The following is a 15683-nucleotide window of genomic DNA, read 5'->3' as shown; positions in this document are numbered from 1 at the left end:
TCTATATCACAGTGTTAGTTCCTCTCTCTTCACTGGATTTTGAGGTTTAGATTTGAATCCTTCTATCTGAATTGTGCTACGATATTACATTACAGGTCTCTAGAGTGACAGCCTATTGCTTTATACCATAACATTACAGGAATATAACTGAACATAACATTTGATGAGTAGGATTAGTATTAATTAATTAATTAATTAGGAGACCTTCTAATAAATTAAAATATTCTCTCTATGATATAAACTTCCCATTTCTCCCATTTTATCAATCAATAGTATTATTTAAACATATGGATGATCCCTAGCTAATATGTTTTTCTTGTACCCTTGTATATGACCTACTTACTTAACTTACCGATCAATAAATTGAAGATACGTGAGACATAGCCGTATCACAGTGTCAGTTTACTGTATTTAATGCCATAACAAAGATTACACTTTTTAATAATAAAATACTCTATACCGCTTCTCCGGTTTTCATTGCTGAGACTGTAATATAGCTTCAGCATGAGACTGTAATGCATATTGGGAAGTTGCACTAGTCGCACATCCCATTGCACAGACAGAGTTCCCCCTTTTTACAAAGAATTTTTATTTTTATTTTTATAAACATAGTATACTGGAATGCTCTTTGAACAAAAGATGAATCCGCTAGGGGGTTGGAGATGCAGAAAATGGAGTAGTGGGGGGATAGCCGAAAGTGGTTGTGCTGGCTAGAGCAGGGAGTCCAATGTACTAGTTAAGAATAAAAGGGCAAGATGATTAGTTGGGCCTAAATACAATTAAATGGGGGTATTGAATTCCATGCCAGATCTTTCAACAGCCGAAAATCACAGTTTTTAAGTCAAATTTTCATTATTCAACTAAAGTGCTGATTTTTCGACTGTCGAAAAATCTGGCACGGTCCAAAAACACATGGATCAGCAAATACTCATGGATCATTGTGTTTTTGTTGAAATTGCATTAGTTTTCAACTATTTAAGTCATGTTTTCTGATGCAGTTTCAATTTAAAGAAAAACTGCATTGGTGAAACATTTTTAAAAACCGTCCGAAAATGCATGCAAATGAATAGGAAAATCCATTTTTGGCTATCTGGGAAAAAAAAAATACTTAATTGAATAACCCCACTAAGAATTTTTTTATGAAACTGACAAGGGGGTTAATGTACATGTATGGAAATATTAGATAATATCATAGCTAATTAATAATGGGGATTACAAAGGTAATTGTAAAAAAATAATGATATTAATTACAAAGAATGGGGTTGTTATAATGATGTTTAGAGGAGGGTTTTAATTACCTTACTCAACACATTTTAAACAAATCTCTGCATCTGGAATGTGAATGTGTTTTTGCTTAATTTAGGGATGCTGACTTCAGTGGAAAAATCTGATTTTCTCTATCACATCACATTTATTAGATACACACAAAAAGCAAAAGCAGCAAAATCTGAAAAATAGTAAGATTAGTGAAAATGTTTCGGGACTTGTTTCCTAGCACGGCGCCCATCAGGTCCCATCGCATACCTTAAGTTAAGGTATGCGATGGGACCCGACCGACGCAATTTCAGGCTTTTTTTAACCTTTTCTGACAATTAGAAAAGCGGGTCCATCGCATGCCATTATAATGGCTTGCGATGCGACCGACGCAATTTAACATTGTATACATTGTATTCAATGTTAAATTCCTATGTAAAATCGGGTCCATTGTATGCCATTATAATGGCGTACAATGCGACCATTGCGATGGACCCGATTTTACATAGGGAACAATGTTAAATGGCCCACCATACCCGATTTTTGAATGTATACCCACCCTAATTTGTATGTGAAATGCCCCTCCATTGTTAACGCTTCGGGCTCGGTGGCTCGCTACGCTCGCCACACTATATAAAATCAACTCCACGCTGACGTGTATAGTGGGGGTATGAAAAAGGTCGGAGGACGCGTGCCGCCGCCCCTCGCAGGCTCGCTGCGTTCGCCACGCTTCGGGTTGGCGTTCTTTGTGGGGTGGCATTAACAATGGAAGGAATTTGACCCATCAGGGTGGTTATGCAATGAAAATTGGGGTCTGGGGGGCATTTAACATTGGGTCCAATGTAAAATCGGGTCTCAGGGACCATTTTACATTGGTTCCAATGTAAAAATCAGGTCGATCGCATCCGATGGATACAGTGGCGTAAGTTTGTTCCAGTTGCCCGGAGGCAAGTTATATATTGGTGCCACACACACACACACACACAACCCTATATAACCTTATATAAAATATATATTTTTGTTCAGATAGATAGATATAGATAGATAACACACATATATTTCAGAACTCAGCCACAGAAGCAATATCGTTGGCTTTTAAATAACTGATTTAAACTTCCAGGTAGAGGAGAGGTACCCCCTTGGGAGCAGGAGCCCGGCGGCAGATGACTCCATTGCCTCCCAGAGTTCTGCCTCTGGATGGATACAATTAAAATCGCTGGCGCCGTGCTAGGAAACAAGTACCAATGTTTCTATTAATCTATGTAGAATTTATATATTCTCATTGTATTCATTTATAAAACACTAATAACACTACAGAAACACATAAAAACCAGAGACTGAACTTTTGAAATTGTAATCAATGCAAATTAGGTGTAATATAATTGTTAATAAAATATAAATGGCCAGATGCACTAAGATTCAAAAGTAATAAAATGGAGAGTGATAAACAACCAACCAATCAGCTCTTGCCTGACAGGTTTCAAACACATCCTGCGACATGACAAGTAGGGACTGATTGGTTGGTTGTTTATCCATTTTATCACTTTTGAATCTTAGTGCATTTGGCCAAAAAACTGTAAAGTCACTTTGCTTTAGGAAATAGGATGTTGATGCTTAATGCTTGTACAGTGTCTCATTGGTCTCTCTAACAATTAATCAGCATTAGTCCTCATAGGCAAATCTAAGGGGCGGTCCGGGGGTGCACCAGACCCTCAGCGAAAAGGGGGCATGGCCTCATTGGGCGGAGGCGGGTCATCACAAAATGGGACGTGGTATTACACTTTAGACCACACACCGTAATGCCCACTACACATTTTAGCCAACTCCGTAATACCCATTACACATACATCAACATGCCGTATTACACATAAGGCCACACACCATAATGCCCATTACATACTATATAAAAAAACGTTATGCCCATTACATATTTGACACATAAGTGCTGCTTACCTACATGCTCATTGCTAGGGGGTTCTTGCTCTATGCCAAGGGGGCTTCATGCTCGATCCCATGTGAGAATACATGCTTGTTGCCAAGAGGGAGTGAAATTGCTTGTTGCCAGGGAGGGAGGGAATTGCTCATTGCCAAGGGGGGAGAGAAATGCTCGTTGCCAAGGTGGGGAGAGAATTGCTCGTTGCCAAGGTGGGGAGGGTTAGCTTGTTGTCAAGGGGGGGAGGGAATTGCTAATTGCCAAGGGGGGGGATTGCTAATTGCCAAGGGGGATGTCATACTACTGCACCTAATTTAAAGAAATGACAGCCGGGCAGTGAGCGCTGTGCGCTGCCCGGCTGTTTCGTCTAAGGAATTGCTTGTTGCCAAGGGGAATGTCTCACGCCGCTGGAAGAGCCTAATTGAAAGAGCTGACAGGGCACAGCTGTAGGGATTTTCTATATTTTAAATGTGCTGCTGCCTGCCAATTGGAGCACTGGTGCCAGAAGCTGGGGTCAGCGATTGGCTACAAGGCTCAGGAGCTGGTGCCATATTTCAAATGACAGCTGGGCTGTCATCCAGTGGTGAGAGAAGAGCGATCTAGACTCTGCTGGGGGCATTATGCCTGTGCCACTGCTGGGGGCATTATGCCTGTGCCACTGTTGGGGGCATTTTGTGCAGGGCACTGCTGGGGGCATTATGCCCATGCCACTGCTGGGGTCATTATGCCCTTGCCACTGCTGGGGGCATTATGCCTGTGTCACTGCTGGGGGTATTATGCCCATGCCACTGCTGGGGGCATTATGCCCATGTCACTGCTGGGGGCATTATGCCCATGCCACTGCTGGGGACATTTTGTGCAGGGCACTGTAGGCAGCATTGCACTACTGTGGGCATTTTGCCTAGGGCGCTATTGTGTGGGGGGGGTTGTTTATAAATTTGTTACCAGCCCAATTGAAAAATGTGCCCTGCTCGTGGCCAACACCCTGCCCTAAAAAAATCCTAGAGTGAACACTAGTACACATTACTTTGACACTCTCTCCCTACCCCAGAAAACATTACTGTGACTGTCCTCCCCCCCCCCCCCCCGAAGCAAATATTACTGTGACTCTTTCCCCACTCCCCCTTAATATTAATGTAAACCTTAATGTGACCCTCTGCCCCTCCCCCTCTAAACCTTAATGTGACACTCCCCCAAAGCTTAATGCGCCACTCTCTCCTCCCTCCCTCCCCTAAGCTTAATGTGACACTCCCCCGCAAACATTAATGTGACACTCTCCCCCTCTCTACCCAAACATTAATGTGACATTCCCCTCCAAAAAAATCTTACTGTGACACTCTCCCCCCCTCCCCAAACATTAATGTGACGTCCCCCCCCCCCCCCCCAAAGCTAAATGTAACACCTCCCCCCTCCTCCCCAAAGCTTAATGTGACACTCTCCCCCCTCCCTCCCCCTCCCCAAAGCTTAATGTGACACCCCCCCCCAGGCTTAATGTGACACTTTCCCCCCTCCCACCCCCCTCCCCAAAGTTTATTGTTATACTCTCCCCTCGATTTTTAGCAGAACTTGCCTGGCCTCTCTCTACTCCTGTGAGTGTCCAAGGGGTGGCTTCTGCTGCTGCTCTCCTCACTAGACTGGGCTGAGGCTGAGCACAGGGCTCCTCCAGTGCACACAGTGTGCACCATGTGATTTCCTGTTAGATCAGGAAGCTGGGGTAGGGATGGCCATCGGCACATCCCCCATCGATGGTTGCCATCGATGGCTTCTAGAGCAGGAACCATTGATGGCTATAAACCATTCTATCTCACACCATCGATGGTTCCTGACATCGCTTAGCCACGCATGCGCAGAGCAACGGGAAGGGTCGCTGCGGGCAGCCTGCTCGGCTGGGATCCGCACGCATGCGCAGAAGAAACTTTAGCCATCAATCTAGTTTAAGTTTATTTTGCGCATGCGCGCACCTTCCGGCAGGGAGGGCCGCCCGCAGTGATGCCGCTGGACGCAATGACGCTGCGCACTCAGTGCGCATGCGCCCACATCTTTTACCATCGGAAGCCATCCATCGATGGCATAAAACTATTCGACCATGCACTATCGATGCCCAAAACATCGAGCACTAGGTCCCAACCATCGATGTTTTGGGAACATCGATAGTCGATGGCCATCCCTAAGCTGGGGCCGGGGACATACGCTGCCTGAAATATCTGACAGGGCAGCACAGCACAGAGGAGAGGGAAGGAGCAGGTGAGGGGATCCTGCTGCTGGTGCTGCTGCCTGTCATACAGTATGACAGGCGCAGGCTAAGGCAGCCAGCAGCGCACAACATTATTACTAGAGCGCACCTGACCTTCCGCTGCGCATCTGCTGTATTCCTCCTGTGGTGTCCGGTCCCTGGCCGAATTGTGTGGGTGGCACTACACCCGCGAGTGGGTGGAGCCACATTCAGCTATCGGCCTCACATGCGGCCGGCCTCCCGGGAAAGTTCCCGGTAACTTAAATGGCCAATCCGCCCCATGGCTGATTTAAAGGTGTATAGAGTAGATGTGTAAATTTTTATTATTAAAAAAAATATATATATATTTATACATCATATTCAGTTTGTATATCAGGGCGTGTTTTTCTGTGTGGGGCGACAGGATCTGTATCGCCTCCGGGCTCCCCTTCTGAACTTACGCCCCTGGTACAGTACCTGTACTTGATTCCTTCCACCAACACACCCATACTTGCACTGAACATTACATGTATTATTATTATAATTTTATTTATAAGGCGCCACAAGTGTTTTGCAGCTCCGTACAAAGGAACAGTACAGGGAGAAAAAACGTAACATCACAGTAAATAAATAACAAAACTAGATTACAGGTAAAAAGAGTGTCACAATCCAATACACATTACAGCTTAAATGTTAGTGTGGACTTCATCAACATACATGTTATTGCCATATTACGGGATACGTTCATTGGGTCTACAACAAATTGGTCGACAATCATTAGGTCGACACCGTTAGGTCGACATGGTTCTAGGTTGACATGGGTTTAGGTCGACAGGTCATTAGGCCGACACAAGCATTAGATCGACAGTGTCTAGGTCGACAGTCAAAAGGTGGACATGGGGTTTTTCACTGATTTTTGAGCCGACATGTGCCGTCAGGCAGTATTTCATGCCCTACCATCCAATAGGGCATGGTGGGAGAAAAAAATAGTGTACCTGAAGCACGGCGAGTGAAGCGGTGCTCTGGAAACTGTGTCCATGTCGACATTCGGGTAAAAAAAACTGTGAAAACCCCATGTCGACCTTTTGACTATCGACCTAGACACTGTCGACCTAATACTTGTGTCAACCTAAACCCATGTCAACCTTGTCCCATGTTGACCTAGAACCATGTCAACCTTTCCCCATGTCGACCTAACAGTGTTGACCTAATTACTATCGACCAACTTGCTGTAGACCAAATGATCCCAACTACCACCACATGTTACTTGAAGCCAAGTTTTATTTTATTGCCTGCAATCCCACAGCAGCAAACCCAACTTCTGCTTCCGCACACACACTGCACAGTGGAGCTACTGTAGCATACCTTCCTACTAAACTGGATTCAAAGCTGCCGCCTTTGTAGCTATGGTAACAGCTCCATGATATATGCTGTACAGTACTGGGAGGCAGTATGCAAGGAGAACCAGCTGCATGGATATCAGCTGCAGCCAGCAGGGACCCAAAGAGTAGCACCATTACTTCTCTATGTGACCTTCTGCTCGCACAGAGGGCAGAGCCCAGCCCCAGCAGGTAACACTGTCCCGGGTGGCAGTAGCAGTAACGGGTGAGTGCAAGATGCGGGGCTGTGAGGTAACAAGGGAGTGAAAAGAGGAAAACCAGCGCAGATAGACCACTTGCTGCTTCATCAGAGTCCTGTCGTACAGGGAATATACAGTATACATATTGTATAGCAGCACCATCTCCCAGCCTGGTAGACACCACACCTGACTAGGCACACTCCTCCTTTGTAGCCTAATTCTAATGTACAGTAGCACATCTTATTATGCACACATATTACTGTATATTGCGTTATGTGCAGCAGCTACTGAACATGTGGCAGCACAGGAGGGATGAGCCGCCGGGAGAGTCTGGTCCATATGCAGAGTGGATGGAGAGTGTAGCACAGAGGGGAGGGGAGGATGTGCTGTAATCAGGCTGGGAGCTGGGCATACAGGAGAGAGGAGGAGGGTGTGGCAGAGGGAGGCAGCAGCAGTGCACAGAGATTCCCTGTGTATGAAGCTGCTGATGCTGCTGCTGCTGCTGCTGCTCCCTCCCTCCAGCCTGTGTGTGTGCTGAGCTGCTGGCAGCAGGTCTCCCCCCGGTGACAGCAGCAGTAGTGCCTGAGCAGGAGAGGATGAGCAGCCCACCACACTGGCACACCTTTCTGCTGTAACTTTATAGACCAAGTACCACCCTCACAGCACAGACAGCAGCCACTGGTAAGTGTTTTGCTCTTTTCCATGGTTTCCTCACCTATTCCATATATATATATATACATGGCTCCTGGTTACTGATCCTACAGCAGTGACCTGCAGCTCATCTCATCCAATCCGCAATTCCAATAAAGTTTTTGTTTTGTGTCCTTTAATGTAAGTCACTGTGATGATAACGTGTATTCTTTCACATATAGTACAGTAATAGTGGCAGTGCTGGATGTCGTGTATCTCATTTAATATAAATGAAGAAAGTACTGTATAATACGATAAATGATGTTTTTACCATTTTTCCAGAACGAGTTGTCACTTGTTTCATATTTATTTCTATAAGAAGGGATATAAAACCATAGGTAATGCAAGTGACATAATCAGCCACCTGCTTCTGATGCATGTGCTGGACAGTGTGTTATGTTGTGTGCCCCTGTTATTTCACATGAGCTTTGTATCTTAGGATTTGACTGTCCTGGGAGCCCAATGACTGACTGACCTAAAGTGAATTTATAATCGTTTAATCCCTTACCTTGTAATATTTTTTACCCTTGAAACTAAATGTATTATTAGTGGATTTTTAGTCTTGTGTCCGGAGGTAAATAGCATCCTTTTTTCATTGATTAATGAAATATAATGTAAAATGAAGTTATGTAATACCTTTGTCGCTTATATTTGAGAATCTAAAGCAGAATGTGTGTGTGTATAGTGAAAATGTACCCTCTTGGGTGAGAAGCTTTGTGCAGGCTAAAAGTTAAACAGATGAAGATTAAACAGATTGCAGTCAATAAGTAGCTTACTGATTTTGTGCTGAGCAGTCCACGTGAGATCAGGGAGAGTCATACACTGCATGTCAAAAATCCTCACATGAAAACCTGGAAACAACAAATGTGGGCATTTTATGGATTTATTTGTAGATATGGAAATTGTAATATTTGTTTGTTTTATTTTAGAGTACATAAAATGTAAATCTCCTGTACTGTAAAATAAAAAAATAAAGAAGACAAGTCAATCATTTGCATTTGATTTCATAAAATATGTAATAATGTACTGGTTACAAAGAACGCATCATCTATAGGTGGTTCAGTGAGGCACCTTAATAAGATGTGTTGTATTGCTTTAGTTCATGTATCAGTGATAACTAACTGGCAGCAGACACTATTGCCCACTATGACAATTTGTATAAAATACCATACATTAATGTGAGATGTTTGCAAAATTGGCAGGTGTTTGCTCTGTAATCTTTCTTAACATGATCTGAGGCTTTTTAAACAGTATGCTGTCCCTGGGTCAACAATGTCTAAGGTGACACCTAAGAATGGTCCACATACCCTAGGATGACATTGACAGAAGGTCAACACAAGGTCGACATGAGTTTAAAAAAAAAAATGTAAACGGTGGTTTTTCATACTTTACTATCCAAGTGTGCATAGAGTGAGAATATAAGAATGGTGAGTGCAGCGAGCCATGCAAGGGGACGCAGTACACTCATACGGTGTCCATGTCAGCATATGTCAACATAGACACCAAAATACCATGAAAAACTCATGTTGACCTCATTCATGTCAACCATGTGCAGGACGACATTGTGTCGACCTATCAATGTCGACCTAGGGTATGTAGACCATTCTTAGGTGCCGACCGAATTACTAGTGACTGCCGACCTAGACATTATCGATAATCTATACCATAAGGTTTTAAACACACATTTACAAATGTAAAAACCAGAAACCACTCAGTCTCATCTTTATATTCTTACACATACTGCCCAGTATAGCATATATACACTCATAGAACACATTTTACACATGTTATTTGTTCTCAGCACAAAGGTTGCTTTGTTTACTATTCAAGATCACACATATACTATTTGTTATAATATTTTCATTATAGTCTACCATAAAATGCATATTTATATAAACAAATATTTATCCTAGGTAGCTGAGCCTGGCTGGAGAAAATAATGCCCCTAGACCTAGCTGCTGCAATGTAAAATAGGGGTGGAGTGTGGTGGTTCGACAGTGGGGGAGCCTGACAGTCAGTATCCTGACTGCCGGTGCTCCGACAGGGGGGCAATCGCAAAGAAGACCCTTGCGGTCTAGGTGGCTCGCTTCGTTCGCCACAGGTTCTATACTCCCTCTATGGGGGTTGTGGACCCCCACAAGGGAGAATAGCCCCTGTCTGTCGGGATCTCCCCTATCTGAGTACCGGCAGTCAGGATTCCGACGTTGGGATACTGCCCGCTGGGATTCCTCGTCGGGCAGTCATCCGGAAATCGTAAAATAGTATAGATACATTGGGTTTAGCTAAAGACTAAATACAATTCGATAACAATACAAGGAACGAGACAGGTTATACTGTGCAGTTGTGTATGCAGAGTGAATATATTTAAAGAGCAAGTACATGTAAAAATAGTTGCAAGGAATTACATTGCATGGAATGGTTTTTCCAGAACAACAAAAATAGTCCCTGATACTGCCATATTTATGCAAAAGTTTGTCACACACCCAAATCAATTATTTGGATTCCTTTAGTAGTTTTAATCTAAGTCGTATGGCATCGTATGCATTGTATCGCATCGCATGCCATATAGCCGCATGCGATGCGATTTTAAATTGTATAAACACCCATATGGGTGTTTTCAATGTTAAATGGCCCCCCTATACGATTTTTAATTGTATAAGCACCCTAATGGGTGCTTACAATGTTAAAAGCACCCCCACGCCACCCCCACTATCAACACCAACCCGAAGCGTGGTAAGCACAGCGGTACGCGTCCTCCGACCTTTTCATACCCCCAGTATCCACGTCAGTGTGGAGTTGATTCTATATAGTGTGGCGAGCGCAGCGAGCCACCGAACCCGAAGCGTGGCAAGCAGACACGTATTACTTTACATGTATTCCGCATCCTCGCCACACTATCTAAAATCAACTCCACGCCGACTTGTGTGGTGGGGGTATGAAAAGGTTGGAGGACGCGTACCACTGCGCTCGCCACGCTTCGGGTTGCCGTTGATAGTGGGGGTGGCGTGGGGGTGCTTTTAACATTGTAAGCACCCATTACGGTGCTTATACAATTTTTAATCTTATAGGGGGGGCCATTTAACATTGAAAGCACTTATTAGGGTGCTTATACAATTTTAAATCGTATCCCATCGCATTGTATGCCATTGTACGCAATATACAATGGTATACGATTTTAAATTGTATAACATCGGGTGCCATCACATCGCATCGCATACCATTGTAAGGCTTATGGTATACGATGCGCCATACTAGGAAACAAGTACCCTTTTTACATATACTCCATTGTTGACATAATAAACATTTCCCCATGTTCACTGTTGACATTATGACAATGTTGAAAAAATATATAGAACCCTGTATTCTCTTGGGCAGCATGGATGGTGTAATGGTTAGCATTACTGCCTCATAGCACTGAGGTCATGGGTTCTATTCCTACCATGGCCCTAACTGCACGGAGTTTGTATACTCTCCGTGCTTGGGTGGGTTTCCTCCGGGTACTCTGGTTTCCACCCACAATCCAAAAATATGCTGGTAGGTTAATTGGCTCCCAACAAATTAACCCTAGAATGTCTGTGTGTGTGTGTGTGTGTGTGTGTGTGTGTGTGTGTGTGTGCATGTGGTAGGGAATATAGATTGTAAACTCCACTGGGGCAGGGACGGATATACATGTTTAACTATTCTCTGTAAAGTGCTGCAGAATATGTGTGCGCTATATAAATATCAGGTAATAATAATTATATGCTGCCACTTGCCAGCTAGGTTCTGACTGTAAAAGATGCAATCACTCTAATATGTCATTAACCGGAATAATGCATGTTCTTTGCATGGAATACTTGATCAATATTATAAAAAATCCTACTAAATAATTTTTCAGTCTGTGACCAATTATTGCCATTTAATAAATGTCATTTTATTTGAGAAATTCTTAGTGCTCTCCTTTAGGATTTTCACTCCTACAGATGTAGCCCCTCTCAGTCAGTCCAGGGAATCGCCAGATTCCCTGAGCTGGTGATCGCTGGTGGAGAGGCACTGCATCTAACGGGGACGCACGAGCATCTTTGTGTACTATCTCAGGTTACATATCATGTCCTCGTAGTGCTGTTACAAATGTCCCCAGTAATTTTTTTGAAAAACATTTTTTTTGTCCACTTTCTGGAATGTATGGCTTTCGTGTCCCCTTCACTGGGCAGCGAGTGGCGGAATCCCTGCCCGTCTCTGCTTTAGAGAGACGGCCAGGGTTAGGGGGGTGCAGGCAGCTACGGGGGAGGCGGTGGGCTCCGTCAGAACGCGGTGCTCAAGCTTCTCGTGCATGCGCTACCTTCTGGCGGATGGCGAGCAGCGGCGAGTGGCGATAGAATCACAGGAGAAGGTCTAATTAGAGCTGCTCCATCTGTATTACCACACCCATTCCCCCATCATTTCCGCATTCCTTCATTCCACACAGTGTACCACACTGTTCCTTGCTCCTGTTCCACATTCCTTCCCCACACGTTAAATTCAAACTTCCTTGGCTACCACAGGAGTATCCCTCATCCGAATACCCGTTATCCAAATTATTCCGAAAGTCATACATTCTAGAAAGTGGACAAAAAAATGTTTTTCGAAAAATTACTGGGGACATTTGTAACAGCACTACGAGGACATGATATGTAACCTGAGATAGTACACAAATTTTGTTTCATGCTTTGAAACCTTGTTTTTTGAACAAATAAAATATACTCGTGTGTATTTCATGTGGTTGATGTGTTTATACAACATAAATGTAAGATACCTGAAGATACAGATGGGTCTTGTCCCATCTTGGCAGGAGATGGCGCTGGCGTCGCCAGCCGCCATCCCCCGCCAGCGCCATGGCGATGGTGAGAAGGGGACGCGCGCGCACGAGAGGCGCGCGCGTCCCCTTCCGACGGCGCTTCCATCCGTTCCCCCGGGTCCCCGCCGGCTTGCCGGCGGTAACCCGGGGTCCCCGCCGCCTGCCCGCACCCCCCCCTAACCCTGTCCGTCTCCCTGAGGCGTCTCAGTCTCCTCGCTGGCGTGGCTGCTGGCGGGTCGCCAGCGCGGACGTTCTGGTGACCCGCCAGCAAGGATGGGACAAGACCCATCTGTACATCATTGAAATATTAAAATGTTCCGAAATACAGAATAATCCATTATCCAAAATTCTCCTGGTCTCGAGCATTTTGGATAAGGGATACTCAACCAGTTTCTTTACTGTTTTACTTTTTGATTGTTTTGTCTGATTATGGTCTTTATAGTTCCTTATTAACGTTTGCGTTTATGTCCGATTGCATTTCAGTTGACCTTTCTATAAACACTTCTAAAAACAAAACCTGTATCCAACTTCTAGCACTTATTTAATGCTTCTGCTGTTTTGTTTGTGAATCATACAGTAATCTTCAGTATTTCCACCAAAATATGAAAGACAATGATATAAGAACTCAAACCTTTACGTAAGTATTTAGTTAAACCATCCCTGGCAGCTATTAAAACTATGGGCTTTTTGGATAAGTCTGTTAACTTTAAGAACCGCACAAGCAAAAAACTTTTTTCCTTCCACCTATAAAAATCAGCTCACCCTCGCATTTTTTAAGGTTTAATACATCTGCCCCTGAGTTGAAAGATGACAGTTAGGAGCTGGTTGGCTGGTACTTTATCCCGGTCCACTTTATCTCTAGCCAAGGCTCACCGAAGTGCCTGACAAAAATGCCCCAACAGTCTCTCTACGTTTTGATAATACAAATTCTTCTGGCTATAATTATAGTAGCAGTCTAGCATTATAGGGCAGCCTATACTTCCAATATGCTTGGTGTCTTTCATTAAACCAGTTGTTTCCATGGTTGTTTTCTTTTGCCCACCAACTATATACTCATAAATTCAATAATTCAATCTAGAGGGATCTTCATCTAGGCAACGTGACAATAGCGTCACCTAACTTTTTTCCACTTCTATACAAATTGTCTTTGAAGACTGATACATTCAGTTTTTTTTTTGGTGGGGAGGGGGTTCCCACGCAATTTGACCAACAGGAAGTCGGTGTTTGGGGTGGTAACTTGCTGTTTTCTGGGCGTGTCGTAAAAAACATCCAGGGTTTTCAGGGAGGGTTTGTGACGTCGGCTCCAGCCTCAATTAGCCTGTATGTCAGGACAGGCCAACCTGTGGCTCTCCAGATGTTGTGAAACTAAAAATCCCAGCATGCCTTGCCACAGTTTTAACACTCCCTTAGAGCAAAACTGTGGCAAGGCATGATGGGATTTGTAGTTTGACAACATCTGGAGAGCCACAGGTTGGCCAGGCCTGCTGTATGTGATACAGAATTGTGGAAGGATCAGTGTTAAGCGACACTTGCACAGACTGGGAAAATCATTTGATGGTGAATGAGTTGCGAATGGATATACAGATGGTAACGATATCATTATCATGCATATCATTTAAAACTCTCATCTAATGTGTGACATCCTGCTCTGGCCTATCTTCTGTAAAGGTTCTGTGCTTTTATCACTTTGTAATTAAACTGACCGTTTTTATTTTGTTTAGTTTTGTTCCCAAAAGTCCATGTGAAGAGGTAAAATGTGCTTGTAAAATACAGCATTGTTTTGTAAATAGTACTGTAAATTTCAGATTAAATTAGGAAAAGTTTTTACATGTTTATTCATCAAACTAAAGTTCTCACATTCTGTTACTGTACCCAATTTTTATAGTACTGCGTACAACCTTGAAAATATGTAACCATTGATTAAATTGTGTTGCGTGAGGTGGTGAGGGATTAGGGACCGCAGTTGGGAAACACCAGCTTAAACAAAAAATGAAAAAAAAAAAAAAATATCTAAGCCTGCTCAATGTCAAACCAGCTATATGATATGGAGCCAAACAGATTTTCACTTGCGGAAATTATATTTTAAAATAAACAAGTGTTTGCAACTATATATTGTAATATAAGTAACACTAAAAAGTCACCGCTGTAATCAACAGGTTTAAAGGATAACTCAAATTATTTCTGGAATGCAAGGCAGTGCACTCACAGGAATGTGATGCGGATGTTAACGTAGTTGAGCAATGTTTTGAACGGTGCATGAGATACAGTGTACACACAAAAAAGAAGATCATGGTGCACGTTATCAGAAATATTGCAGCGTATTGATGTGTTTTCCTGGGTCTGGGAAGTGGCTAGAAATGTACTCACGTTTAATGGATGTGTTAAAGGAGTGTGACGGGCATGCCATGGAAAGCAACTATGTACACAGACACAAGCCGCAGGCATAGGAGGCCATAGTCAGATAGAGACCCTGCAAGTTTTTGATGGTGAAACAGATGGAGGCATTTATGGATAGACCAATCTTTAGTACTGCGTGTTGTGGGCGTCTTAGTCCTTGCACTTTTGTTTGCATAGTGTACTCAATGGAGGAACTTGTATAGGCATTTGCATTAAGTCGCAGAGAGTAGATGCTGCTGTGCGCGCTTCTGTGCCCACCTCGATATCAGGCCCACAGTTACAGAGTTTAGATGCTTTTTGAAGAATATTTCTAGTACTTTCCTTTTATATTTCACAATAATGATTTACTCAGTAAATTCGTCATTTATGAACAGAGCTTTGCTGAAACAGTTATATTCTGTAAACATTACTGCTGAGTTGGGAAGTGAAGCTCTGCAGAACTGTAGGGCAGCTTCACTCTAGTACAACGTGAAAAATAGCAGCAGCCACTGCAACATATGGCTAAGGGGGATATTCAATCTCCGGTGAGCACCTCCCATCGGGGAGATGCCCACCGGGCCCTATTCAATGCTGTCTTCCCCGACAGCATTGAGCAGGGTTTATCGGCAGAACGAGCCCGACATCACTAGCTGTCGGGCTTGTTCTGCCGAGAACAGCCTGGAAGTGACGAGCTGCTCGCCTCTTCCTGGCCGCAACTCGCGGCCACACCCCCTTTTCGCTCCCCGGCAGGCGGGACATTGAATCCCGCCTGCGTGTTCTCGGTCGAGCTGACCGAGAACGGGACTGGGTCACGACGGTCGAG

At 43.9% G+C, this 15683-nt stretch overlaps 1 protein-coding gene across 4 annotated transcripts in view; it reads left to right on the top strand.

The window, feature by feature from the left end:
* The first annotated feature begins 6838 nt into the window (after positions 1-6838).
* Positions 6839-15683, top strand: part of SLC24A2 (solute carrier family 24 member 2) — a 219351-nt gene continuing 210506 nt past the window's right edge. Inside the window, exon 1 of one of the 4 annotated variants that reach the window (XM_083184608.1) lies at positions 6839-7004. The gene's annotated coding sequence lies outside the window, so the exon portion shown is untranslated. Of the gene's footprint in view, positions 7005-7029; positions 7660-15683 lie in introns of those variants that run through there. The other 3 variants (XM_083184618.1, XM_083184626.1, XM_083184599.1) reach the window with 3 other exon arrangements.

This window comes from Crinia signifera, chromosome 1, assembly GCF_055691185.1.
Source record: "Crinia signifera chromosome 1, ASM5569118v1, whole genome shotgun sequence".
In the NCBI taxonomy this organism is placed as follows: Eukaryota; Metazoa; Chordata; class Amphibia; order Anura; family Myobatrachidae; genus Crinia; species Crinia signifera.
Note: the sequence above shows the minus strand (reverse complement) of the source record. Positions and strands in the feature narration are given on the sequence as shown.